This window comes from Lissotriton helveticus, chromosome 10, assembly GCF_964261635.1.
Source record: "Lissotriton helveticus chromosome 10, aLisHel1.1, whole genome shotgun sequence".
Classification (NCBI taxonomy): domain Eukaryota; kingdom Metazoa; phylum Chordata; class Amphibia; order Caudata; family Salamandridae; genus Lissotriton; species Lissotriton helveticus.
Window position 1 is genome coordinate 751,875,910 of NC_136071.1, and position 12,513 is coordinate 751,888,422.

Consider the following 12,513-nt stretch of genomic DNA (forward strand, 5'->3'; position numbering starts at 1 on the left):
CTATTTTGCATGCTCCGAACCACACTAAGGCACTTTTTAATATTGTGAAGAACCTCTCTCATCCAACCTGTATAAGTAATAAGGTGGTCGCCTCACAGAAACTTTGCGATACGATCGCGGTACATTTTGAGGAAAAAATCAGTAAGATTGTGGGCAAGTTAGGCCCCACTAATAATAACAACTGGGCTGACCGGACTGGACGATTAGGTGAAGAATCTATAGCAGACACCAGTTTGGAAAATTTCCAGATTCCATCTGAGGACCGGTTTAATGAGTTGGCCATGAGCATAAAATCAGGCTCCCCTCGGGATCCCCTACCCCATAGAATATGGAAAACATCTGGAAAGCAGACTCTCCCTTGGCTGCGCTTAATCTGCATCCAGTCTCTAGGAGAGGGAGTGGTCCCGGAAATATGGAAAAAGGCGATAGTCTCCACACTGCTTAAGAAACCCTCCCTCAATCCCCTCGTTCCAGCCAATTTCAGACCAATATGTCTCCTACCCTACCCGATTAAAATTCTGGAAAAATTAGTCAGTAAAAACTTGTCTTGATATTTGGAGGACAACCTCCTACTAGACAGAGATCAATTTGGTTTCCGTTCGGGCCACGGTACTGAGACCGCCCTGGTCACCGTTATGGACAATCTTCGGATGCGGGCAGACAAGGGAGAATCTTCTGTCTTAGTATTACTTGATATGTCAGCCGCATTCGACACGGTGAACCATGCAGTACTGTTGGAGAGATTAGAAAGGATGGGGATAAAAGGATGCGCTCTGCAATGGCTACGTTCGTATCTCACTGGAAGGCAACAGGTGGTGTCACTGCCTCCATATGCGGCGAGCCAGTCTCTAGTAGCGCATGGGGTTCCACAGGGGTTGGCGATAAGGCCCATCCTCTTCAACATCTATCTGCGCCCCCTACTCTCTTTGATCAAGTCCTTTGATATCGACCTGGTCAATTATGCAGACGATTATGCATTTTCCCTGAATGGGAATGGAGCGGTATCGTTGGACAAGCGCCAGACTGCAGGCTGGCTTAGGCAGGACTCTTTACAATTCAACGGGGGGAAAACCAAGGTGCATTTCTGTCCTTCCTCCAGTGTGCACCAATTGCTAATGCCAGAGTTTAAGCTTACCCCAGAGGACGACCCCTTGATAACGGCCAAAACTGTGCGCAACTTGGGGGTACAACTGGAGGCAAGTCTCCAGATGGAATCCCAGGTAAATAAAATGGCCAATGTATGCTTCGTGCTGCTGAGAATGCTACGACAGATCCTCCCGCTCTTGCCCAGGACACCCGCTCATTGGTGGAACAGAGTGTAATTCTCAGCAGACTGGACTACTGTAATGCTCTGTATTTGGGAGCTCCACAGTACATCAAACAGAGATTACAGAGAGTCCAGTCCATGGCTGCTAAATTGGCCCTGAATATGCAACGTAGGACGTCTACGGCCGCTGCACTGAGAGATCTGCCTATGAAAGAGAGAATCTGCTTTAAGTCCCTATGTATAGTGTACAAAGCGGCATATGGCATGGGCACAAACCTTCCCTCACGACCTTCTAATTTTAACAAATTACAGCATTACTACTTTCAAGAAAATTTCTCAACACAAGGTGAACATTTTTTTCCTCTTTTTAGAGTATTTTATTTATTATATTCTCATTTTTTTGTTTTTGTATATTGGCTTCATATTGTTCTTTACTTTGAAACATTGATTTACCAATCAATGTTTCAAAGTAAAGAACAATATGAAGCCAATATACAAAAACAAAAAAATGAGAATATAATAAATAAAATACTCTAAAAAGAGGAAAAAAATGTTCACCTTGTGTTGAGAAATTTTCTTGAAAGTAGTAATGCTGTAATTTGTTAAAATTAGAAGGTCGTGAGGGAAGGTTTGTGTTTTTTGTGATTACTTTTTTCCCCTCTTCTCCCCGACCAGTAAAGTATTATTAGAGGGGGTCCCATATTCATGTAGACGCATATGGCATGGGCCCCATTCCATTTCGGGAAAGATTTTCCTGGTATAATCTGGGTAGGCAGCTTCGCTCTTCCAATGTGAACTTGATAAAGACCATTGGCTTTAAAAGAGCTAGGATGGGTGGTAGAGCATTCGGCGTGGCCGCGGCCCAACTCTGGAATGACCTTCCCCAGTCCATCATACAGGCCCACTCGTTAACCGGGTTTAGAAAGCTGGTGAAAACCTGACTGTTCCCAAGGGGGGATATTTAGCTCCTTTGTGGTATTGGCGGTACGGTTCCTCTGTCTTACCAGGCGAAGTTCAAGCGCCAGGATACCCGTAGGGTGACAGCTTTGTGCCATACAAATGCACAATACAATACAATACAATGCACCACATCTTTTGGGATATGAAATCTGGACTCAAGTAAAGACACTGCAGATATGCTGCCAACATTATTGCTGTTGCTGGACCCCACTTGGATGGCTTAATATTCTGCCCTCTGAGGATAAGCTCATGGGCCATCGTCCTTTCCGCCATGGCCAGCCTCTTCTCTTCTAGAGCTTGTTCTTTCTCCTGGTTGGCAAGGGCCTTTATTTTTTTAATCTTGGCATGGGTCTGCTCCTTATCAATCTTTGCAGGCTGTAGTCTCTGCTGTCTGTCCTCCATTCTGTCTGCCAGCCATTCTGGGGACAGGATCCTCGAGGACACACAGCTATCTACTCTAGAGTGGACTTCCAGTCCTGGGAGGAAATTGCTGCCCCCTCTGTAGGCTGCATAACAAGAACTTCTGTCAGGTCCCACTCTGATCCTTCCAGATACAGATCTCTCCTCCTCATCCACTTCCCCTTTTGGGTGGGCTGCTGCCCTCGCTCTTAAGGCTTTTTGAAGCTCTGACTTCTTGGCACGTCTCTTATGGACTTCACCTCTCTTCAAGCAGAACCCCTTGATCTGGGCCACTGCTCATTGCTTTCATGTTGGCCTGCTTGAATTCTAAACTGCCATGTAGGATCAGAAACATTGCAGTGAAAAATGGGACTTGCGCAAAAGGACTTTGGAAAATCAAAGGATGTCAGAACATCGATAAGTGAAAAAGGCTTTAATTGATCTAAGTATAGAGTTGTAGTGAATAATGATTTACTATGTGGCATTGCACAAACACAAGTCCTATTCCACTGCTGATCACCAATTTCATTTTACATGACCATGGAAAAAAAAAATACATATTTTAAAGAAACGTATAAAGAATTTATATAGTCACATTTTTCAATTTGCAAATCAGGTTCCCACAATCATAACTTAAAAAAATCCTACCTAAACTACTTGATTCAATAAATTGCATTAAATAGAGTAGTGTATGTATTGTGTCAGTGGTGTGAGTGTGAAGCACAAACACCTTACAACTTGCCTCTGGGATAAGCCTGACTGCTTTGGCCAGGCTACCAAGGGGGTGAGCTGGGGTTATCTTGGGTGTATAACTTTCTTTCCCTGACTAGAGTGGTGGGTTCTGCCTGGCTTAGATGCATACCCTAGCCAACCAGAAACCCAATTTCTAACAGCAACAAGAAGAAAAGGAGTGTTCCCAGAAAAACAGTTGAGTTGAGTCCTGTAAGCATCATAGCAGGCCATCTGACAATGGTTCGGTTTAAGATACAAAATAGTCTGATTTTAGGGGGTCAGATACCCAGTGCTTATACCCAAAAGTGCCTTTGATGTAGAGGGTAACTTCAAAACAGCTCTTTGAAGCACAGACGGATCCCTTTCAGCCCATTCTTGTCTGCCAGGCTATCCGTGGGAAGGGTAAATGAGTGCTTTCAGTGTGGACAGGACATTACCTATCAAAGTGTGTCAGCTCCTCCCATTCCTCCTTGCCCAGGAAGCCCCATCAGAATGCAGATGAATGCACATGAGTTCGCAGAATGCAGATGAGCATCACCTTCCTGTGTTTGTGGCTGTCTTGAGGGAATGCACAAAGTGAATCTGCCACCCAACCCAGATGTTTATTGGAGACAGGCTGTAAGGCACAAAGAGCAGTAAGTGTAGAGAAATGCCCAATTTCTCAAATTGGCATTTCTAAAAGAGTGATGTTAAAACCAACTTCACCAGTAAGGAGGCTGTATCATTACCATTACAAAGATATGAAACATGAAAAAAGTACTCATCTCCGATCAGGAATTACAGCTTCAACGTGTATTAAGGAATTCCCAATGCTAGTCTATGAGAGGAGTAGGCCTCACAGTAGTGAAAACCAAACTAGGCAGCTTATCACTACCAGGACATGCAAAACATAAAAGTACATGCGCTACCTTTTACTTACATAGCACCGGGTCCTTAGGGTTACTTAAAGCCTACTACAGGGGTGACAAATATACAACAAAAGTGGAGTTTAAGGCTTGGCAAGTGGTATTAAATGCCAAGTCAAAGTGGCTGTAAACTGCACACACGGGCACTGCAGTGGCAAGCCTGAAACAGGTTTGAAAGACTACTTCTGTGGATGGCACAATTAGTGCTGCAGATCACTATTAGCATTTGAAGCACAGGCCCTAGGTATATGGTGTACCACTTTAGAAGGGACTTACCAAAGCAACAAATATGCAATCAGGTATACACCAATGCCATCATGTTTATGGGAGAAGCACATGCACTTTAGCACTGGTTAGCTGTGGTAAAGTGCTCAGAGTCCTAAGGCCAACAAAAAGAATCAGCAAAATGAGAGGAAAAAGGCAAAAAGTCTGGGTAAAGACCACCTTAAGGATGACACTTCTAACATAACCCCTCCTACTATCGATTACATCTAGCTCCTACTAGTTTAACATACCATATAGAAATTGGAGTAAATGCATTGAATGGTTCCGTTTAGAGCACAAGTGTAATACCGATAACCACTGGATTTAAACACTCTTACGTTACAGATCAGCTTACTGTCTGGAGTAAATCACTTCAATGCCTCTTCAGGGGTAGTGAGCGCTCAGTAAAAACAATTACCATATAACACTGGGCAACACTAATAGTAATACCACATCACTCAGCTGTAGGGCAGTTGACTGTAGATCATTGCTGTTGAATAATTGTCATGTCAATTACCCAGTACAGTACCAGTCCACAGCAATAAACCGCCAATCACCAACTGAATAACTGACGAGATCTGCCACTTGCTGTTGGCCAACAGAAGACTTTAATTTAGTCCACCACTGCACAGCCCATCAAGCTATATTCTATGACTACTTCTTGCGATCTCACAATAACAATCAGAATGATTTTAACAAAGTCCATCCCAGCAAATCTCTCTACCAAGTCTTACTCCAACCTATGCTTGCTCAGGACCATGAACTTTAAATAAAATATTTCAGAATTGGACTTTCCATTGCAGTAACCAACAAAGTGAACTATGATCAAAAGAAATACCATAAAGAGACCTGCCGAGCTGTCAGCTTAGTGAAAACAATAAACTCTCTCGCTCACACTTCTTCATCCATCACACTGGTAAGCACTCTGTCTCTCAACACATTAACTGCACCACGATGGTCATTACTCATGACATGGAAACACTGCCCACAAAGTATCAAAACAAACATAACACCTTTCCAACCACACTTCTACTTCAAACTGATTCTTTGATTCTTTAGGCCAACATTATGCTGTATTTCTAATCAGGATTGTGTGAAGAATATGTGATATGCTGTGTCTCATCTTTAGTACACTGAAGTGTTGTTTGGTGGAAGCTTTTAGCTATGGCTTCAACCCATAACCTTCATCTCCTGTCAAAAATTAGATAAATATGCACTTTGACCTCATATATGTCACAAATCTCACCACAGCTGTATTTTAAATCTTTCTGAATTTACATACATTTGGGTGGTTTGTCCACATTTTGTAGTGTGATGTGTTTGTGTATAGATTGGAAAGGATTCGTTGTATGTATAACACAATGATTGGTCTTGGAATATTTCTTGTTCACTATTTACTAGACTGTATTTTTTTAATTACTGGACGGACTCTGTACATGCACCTTTTGTCACCAGTGTAAGTGTTAACACCAATGAAAATGACCAGTATCACGCCTCATTTATCAACAATTATCTATTTTAGCTCAGGGTGTGCTATTGCCATGAGTATTGGCAAACAACTCAATATTATTAGGAGACAAAGAAATTGGTAAACACATGTAATTATGAATTGAGCATTTCATTCCACTTGTGCATTTATAATGTGACCTTCATTTCAGATGCCAAATATCTTCTCTCCAGTTTCAAAAAGCGTCAGTGGTAAATGTTTACAGTCTGTACAGACACACATCTTAGAAACACTGTCAATATCTATGAAGTCTGTCTGTAATCATTTGAGACCAGCAGAAGTGCCTGGAGATGAAATGCATGAATGCTGTACTTGCTGAACGTCTCCCAGGAGATACTGAATGGTATGTGAAAACCTAGGTACCATCAGATAATGGACCTGACCAAGTGTGCGTAAGAATGGCCCATTTGAACAGAAGCGTAGGAGAATTGGGATGTATAGTGTTGTTTTTATGGCATTCTAGATCATGATAGCCCGAGAGATGAGATTAAAAGGCCTGACATCTAACACATCAATGAGCGCCCCAAACTCCTCAAACGTACTAGTCTATGTCCCTCCACATCCTCAAGCTCTCTAGAAAATGCAGCCAGCATTGTTATAGCTCTCTACAAATTCTGTCTGGACTGTGCAGGTATATATATCAAAGAAGCACATGAAGCAGGAAGGTCCTCAGTGACCGTGTAGCTGACCTTGGCAGAGTTATGGCTCCTCACAAATTCTGGGATAAAGAAGATACAGGCACTAGCACAGAGAGAGGTGTAATCGATCAGACATGAAGTAGAAGGCAACATCTGCATTGAAATTGAAGGGGACCATTTCTCCCTTGTATGAAAGTGGGATCATGCAATAAGGTTGGGCTATACATAGAAATTGTCTTCCACGAGCACCTGTTTTTACAAATCTTGTATTTTCAGTGATATGACCATCAAAGGCACTGATTTTATAATAAAAACAGAGCTTATGACTATACCATTTCACACTGAAAAGCAATATTTCTCTCCTTGTGTTCCCATACCTGCTGTGTCACGCAGTTTGATGCTTACTTTCCCTCCATGTTAAAGAACGGTAGATGTTTCAGTACCCAGGCTAATGTGCTGCATAGCTAAGTACACATAAGGTCTCAAAGGCGAAACTGATTGCATTGCAAATGCTTGTTTGGCCTGGGGTCATTTTAGGGCTCAGGGCGGTGGGGATGGGTCGGGGTTGCTTTTTGGGCTCTAGTGGGGTGCCTTGCAGTGCTAGGGGACATTTTTATAGGGTTCAGGGTGGGTCTGGGTAGTGTTTAGTGCTGGGACAGGGGGGGTCGCAGTGTTTGTGGCAGGTTTGTAGGGCTCAGGGCAGGAGGTCTGCAGTGTGATCTTCATCATGTATGCTTTTACCATTCATGGCTTTACAACTAAATTTGTTGTAAATGCATACGTGGTAAAGGCGTGCATGGTAAAGACGAGTTCATGTTTGAGACATGTGTTGTTGAGGCATGCGTTTTTCTATCACACAACCACACTGAAGACATAGAGATCCATGGTAGGCAGGCATCTCTAATTATTGCCGAGCCTCTGCTGCCCTGATGGGTGGCTCATTGCCCACTCAAGCTTAAATGACTTACACTGGCAGGGTCTGTGGCTCATCCTGCATGCTATATTTGTGCATCCTCAGGCTTATATCTAGTTACATATTGGCTGCAAGTGGTCCTAGGTCAGAAGGTATCCCTCAGCTCCCTGCATGGTGATGGGTGAATGGTGTTTGCTTTCTTACTGTATAGGGACATGGGTTACATAGTATAGTATAGTAATTCCAAACAAATGTAAAAATGATGAGACCTCTTAATGGAAATCAAAGAAATAGGTATTTTGAAAGAAAACTGCTAAGAGAGATCGATAAATACATTAACATAATGTTTACACAGCTTTTTTATTGTTTTCCTAAAGGTTTAAATTCCTTAATGAAAAATCAACAAAAAGCAGACGAATATATATATATATTATATATATCTATGTGTAAATTCAAAGCCCAGACAAAAAAATACTGAAAAGTCAGATAGTTTGTGATTACCCATGATACCTCAGCTATCCAGGCGTACCCTAACTGAGGCTGTCACAGATCCATTATTAGGAAGGTTCTACTACCTGCGAGGTCAGCTGTTGTGTTGTCACCTTTTCCCCTTTAGAGTCACTGTAATGGGTGATGATTTACTGTCTTATGCTGTGGTAAAGACCGACTGGAACATATATAAAAAGGCTCAAATTACGACCCTGATATAGCTTCTGGTGCCTATAAGATTTTTCAAGAGTGTGACTTCCCGGATTTTTAGGAATCAGGCTCCAATCATCAAACCTCACATCTCTACTTTTTCAAGATCACACAACAACCACAAAGAAAATGAGCTTCAACGGTTGTGCGTGTATAAAGCACAGCAGCAAGAACGACTCTGGGTGAAGGAAAAGACGGGATAAGTAGTCAATCAATAACTTCACAATACTCTGGGCTTGGGACCCAGCTGGTATGCTGTGTTAGGGTGCTGTGATTATGGAGCCCACAGGAAACCAGTCCAGGAGCAAGAAAGAAACAAGGGGCCTGATTCACAAAGGGCCTCAACGCTAGTGGCAGAGGCCTTGCCGTCGTGGGGGAGTCTCCACATTCGGGGCAGAATATCCGCAATAAGAATTCTCATTGCAGAGATTCCGTCCCGAGTGCAGAGTCACCCCAAAAATGGTGGGACCTCCACCACGGATTCAGAGGCCCTTGTGAATTAGGCCCAGAATGTACACGACAGCCACAAACAGTGGCAGCTGCCACAAAACGAAAGTGGGGGTGTGGGGGCCAGGATGGGGGGAGGGACGGGGAATTAAGGGGAAAATAATTATTTAAAAAAATGTACCTTTCACTGCCGCTACCTCCGGCGTCAACAGCCGCCTCGATCCTTCACTACCAGTAATCTCTGGGAAGGGACTGTCTCCCAAGCCTGTCCAAACGCTGCTCTCATGAGGATTGGTCTGAGCGGCCTGGTCTGCTGCTCAGAAACACTGCCTGGAAGGGGGCGTGGCTTGGATGGCAAGGAGGGAGCAGACCTGAGTCCGGAGCTCCCGACCCCCAAGTCTAAAGAACGGCGAGCAAGGAAGGAAAAAAGCTGAGAAGCACCACAACAACGAAAACTAAGGGTGCATGAATGGAAGGAGCACCACGAGAGCAAGCCAAATCGAGGAGCCGCCACCGGGAAGCAGGGAAATAAAGTGAAAAGATAAGCCAGCCGGGAGGAGGAGAGCGGGCGCAAGATGGCGGCCACCTCGGAGGAGAAGTAAACAGAGCCACCGAGCAACCAAGTAAGAGCTCCCGCCCCCAGGCGCGCACCCCCCCGGGCCCATAGAAGGGAGGAGAAGCCACCGCCGACAACGTAGGCAAAGCGGTGAGAAGAAACAACCCCCCCTCCACCCCCAAGCAAGACGAGGAAACGAGGCGGCCATTTTGGAGTGGGAATAGGGCAACGAGGCGGCCATCTTGGAGTGGGCAAATCTGAAGGCGTCCACTACGCAAGGGAGCCTCGTTCCCTAAGCGGAACACTCCGAGCCACGAGGGAAGGCCGCAGAGTGAGCGTGAGGCGAGCAGGGGAAACGAGCAACAGGAAGGGCGGAAGAGGCCCAAGAGAAGCGGCAGCTGAGAAGCGAAGGGCCCGCCACCGAGTCGGCTGGGAGAGGTGTGGGGGGCGGTGGTGCAACCCACCAGAGCACGCACAGCGGAGGGGGAGACAAACAGCAGAATCCGGAGGGGAGCACCGCTGCAACAACGAGGGTGTGGCACAGAAGGGGGGCGGCCATTTTAGAAGAGAGGTGCTGAAGGGAGCAGGCGGCCATCTTGAAGAAGGCGAAAGCAGGGAGCGCACCCAGAAGGCCCCCGCGCGAGCACCGGAGGAAGAAGGAGAAGGGCCACTAACCAAGCGCAAAGTGACACCAGAGAGGGAATAACACCCCCAAACAGCGAGTAACCACCCAAAACTGCGAAACTGCACCAGAGAGGGAATAACACCCCCAAACAGCGAGTAACCACCCAAAACTGCGAAACTGCGAAGGCGGATGCAGCGGCAGTGCATGGACAGCAGACGCTGAGCCGCAGGCACGCACGTCAATAACCCCAAACAGCGAAGGCGGACGCAGAACGAAGGGGTGAAAGGGGAGGCCCAGAGAGCCGTGGGAACAACAAGCCACAGCCAGGCCCCACACCCCCAGCGAACGCACAACAAAAGAAAGCGGTAGAGGGGGCAGAGCCACCAGAGCAGAAGCCGGGGGAAAGCGGAAAAAAAGGCAAGAAGTCAAGGGGTGGAACCGCAAGAGGCTGGCGGAGTACAGGACAAAAACTAGAGTGGTCAAGTGGCCACCCAGGTTCAGGGACAACCCCCTAACAGCAATAAGCACCCTGAGGAACAAGGAAGGGAAGGGGGAAAACAAAGCCGCCACAAGACAGCCGCCAACAGAAGGGAAACCCAAGACTAACCAGGTCAAAGGAAGTACCGAAGCCATGGCAGGCAGAGACGGGAAACAGGGCACAAACGACTTGAAAAAAAGCAAGAATGAAACTCCAGCCTCCCCGAGCAAGGAGCGCAATAGCCAGGGGGACGGTACAATCACGCTAGACATGCTCCTGAAGAAAATAACAGAAGGAAACGAGCTGGCAAAGGCCACGAAAAAGACAGTAGACAGCATCCAGATGGAGTTAATAGCGATCAGAGCTGAGCAAAGCAGAGCCAATGGCAGAATAGACGAGGCAGAGAAAAGGATAGGCCTGCTGGAGGACAATGCCAACATAACACATAAGGACCTGGGGCTGGTGATAAAGAGAACAACGGCGCTACAAAAAGCCATGGCGGAGCAAGAGGACAGGAGCCGCAAGGGGAACATAAGACTCTTGGGAGTGCCCGAAGAGGAGGAAGATACACCGGGGGCATGCGCCCTAATGCTGGAGTCGCTAATACCCAAACTCACCGGACTCAGCTTCGACAAACCGCTCAAGATCACCAAAGCATATCGCATACCGGCCAGAAAGCCACTGAACAGCAACGCCCCTAGACCTATAATATGCAAACCCCTAAGAGAAAATCAAACTGATGCGATCTTTGCTGTAGCCAGGAAGGGCCGTCCGATGCTGGTAAACGGAAGCAAAGTAACAATCACCCAAGACTTCTCCAAACTAACAGTTGAGGCGAGGAAAGGCTTCCTAGCCCAGAGGGACCACCTGCGAAAAAAGAACATTGCCTTCACCTTTGCGGGCCCGTCCAAAATGAAAGTGACAGATAGGCACGGAAGCAGAATCTTCGATGACCCCAACGACCTACACAGATATCTACAAGGCCCGGAACCAGAAGAAATGGAGCTACCAAGCCCCGGGGCAAAGCGAAGGGCATCCTCGGACGAAACACACGAAGGGGGCGAATAGGAAAGGAATGTTTTGTGTAACACGCATGCGCAACCAGGCACCGAGACTCTGAACTTAACGAACAAATCTACCTCAGACAATCGCACAACAAGAGCAACCGCAGCTACCTCAGCAGAGCCACCGCAGCCACGGAAAGAAGGGGCAGAACACCAACTACCATATCCTTTTTAGCCAGTACCCGATCGAACGAAGTAACCGTAAGGGCTGGGGGCCAGCCCAACAACAGAGACTTAGCAAGGACTTGGGGGGGGGGAGTGTGAGGACCCTTGCTGTCGCACACCCGGTTTACTACTGACGGGGGGAGGGGGGAGGTGGGCGGGCAGGGGGGGAGTGAAGCTGGCGGACATGACAGTACATGGTATAGCCACCATTTGTGTAATGAACAAAATACCTCTACTCTTGCCTTTCTCTACATACATCCTATACCTTTTCCCTCTTTCTATTCCCATCCAATCCCCTGGGGGGGGCTGCAAAACGCAAAGCACCAGCGACAACACCAGACCACCATGACAGACCCAACAAAAGCGGGCCTGTCCACTGACCTGAAGATAGTGTCCATGAACGTTAAAGGACTGAACCACCCGGTCAAACGAAGGAAAATATTAGAACACCTGGCCAAACTAAAGGGAGACGTATACATGCTGCAAGAGACCAAGCTCTCAGAAGAAGAAGCAAAGCAACTCAAAGCTAGATGGATAGGGGAAGTACTCTGCTCGCCAGCAAAGGGGAAAAAAAGAGGAGTTATAACGATCCTGAGCAAGAGGGCCAACCTAACAACACAAACAACGGACGCAGACGAGGACGGCCGCATGCTAATAACGAGTGTCCAGAGAGGGAGCGACAGAATTCACATGGTCAATATATACGGCCCCAACTCTGAAGACAAACAATTTTGGCAGGGAGTGGACAGCAAACTATCCGGCCTGCCCCAAGAAGACCTCCTGATCACAGCCGGGGACATGAACAAGACAATGGACCAAGCAACAGACAGGCACCCAAACAGACCGAGCCATAACTCCAACAACAACAACAACACCCTGAAAGACCTGTGCATC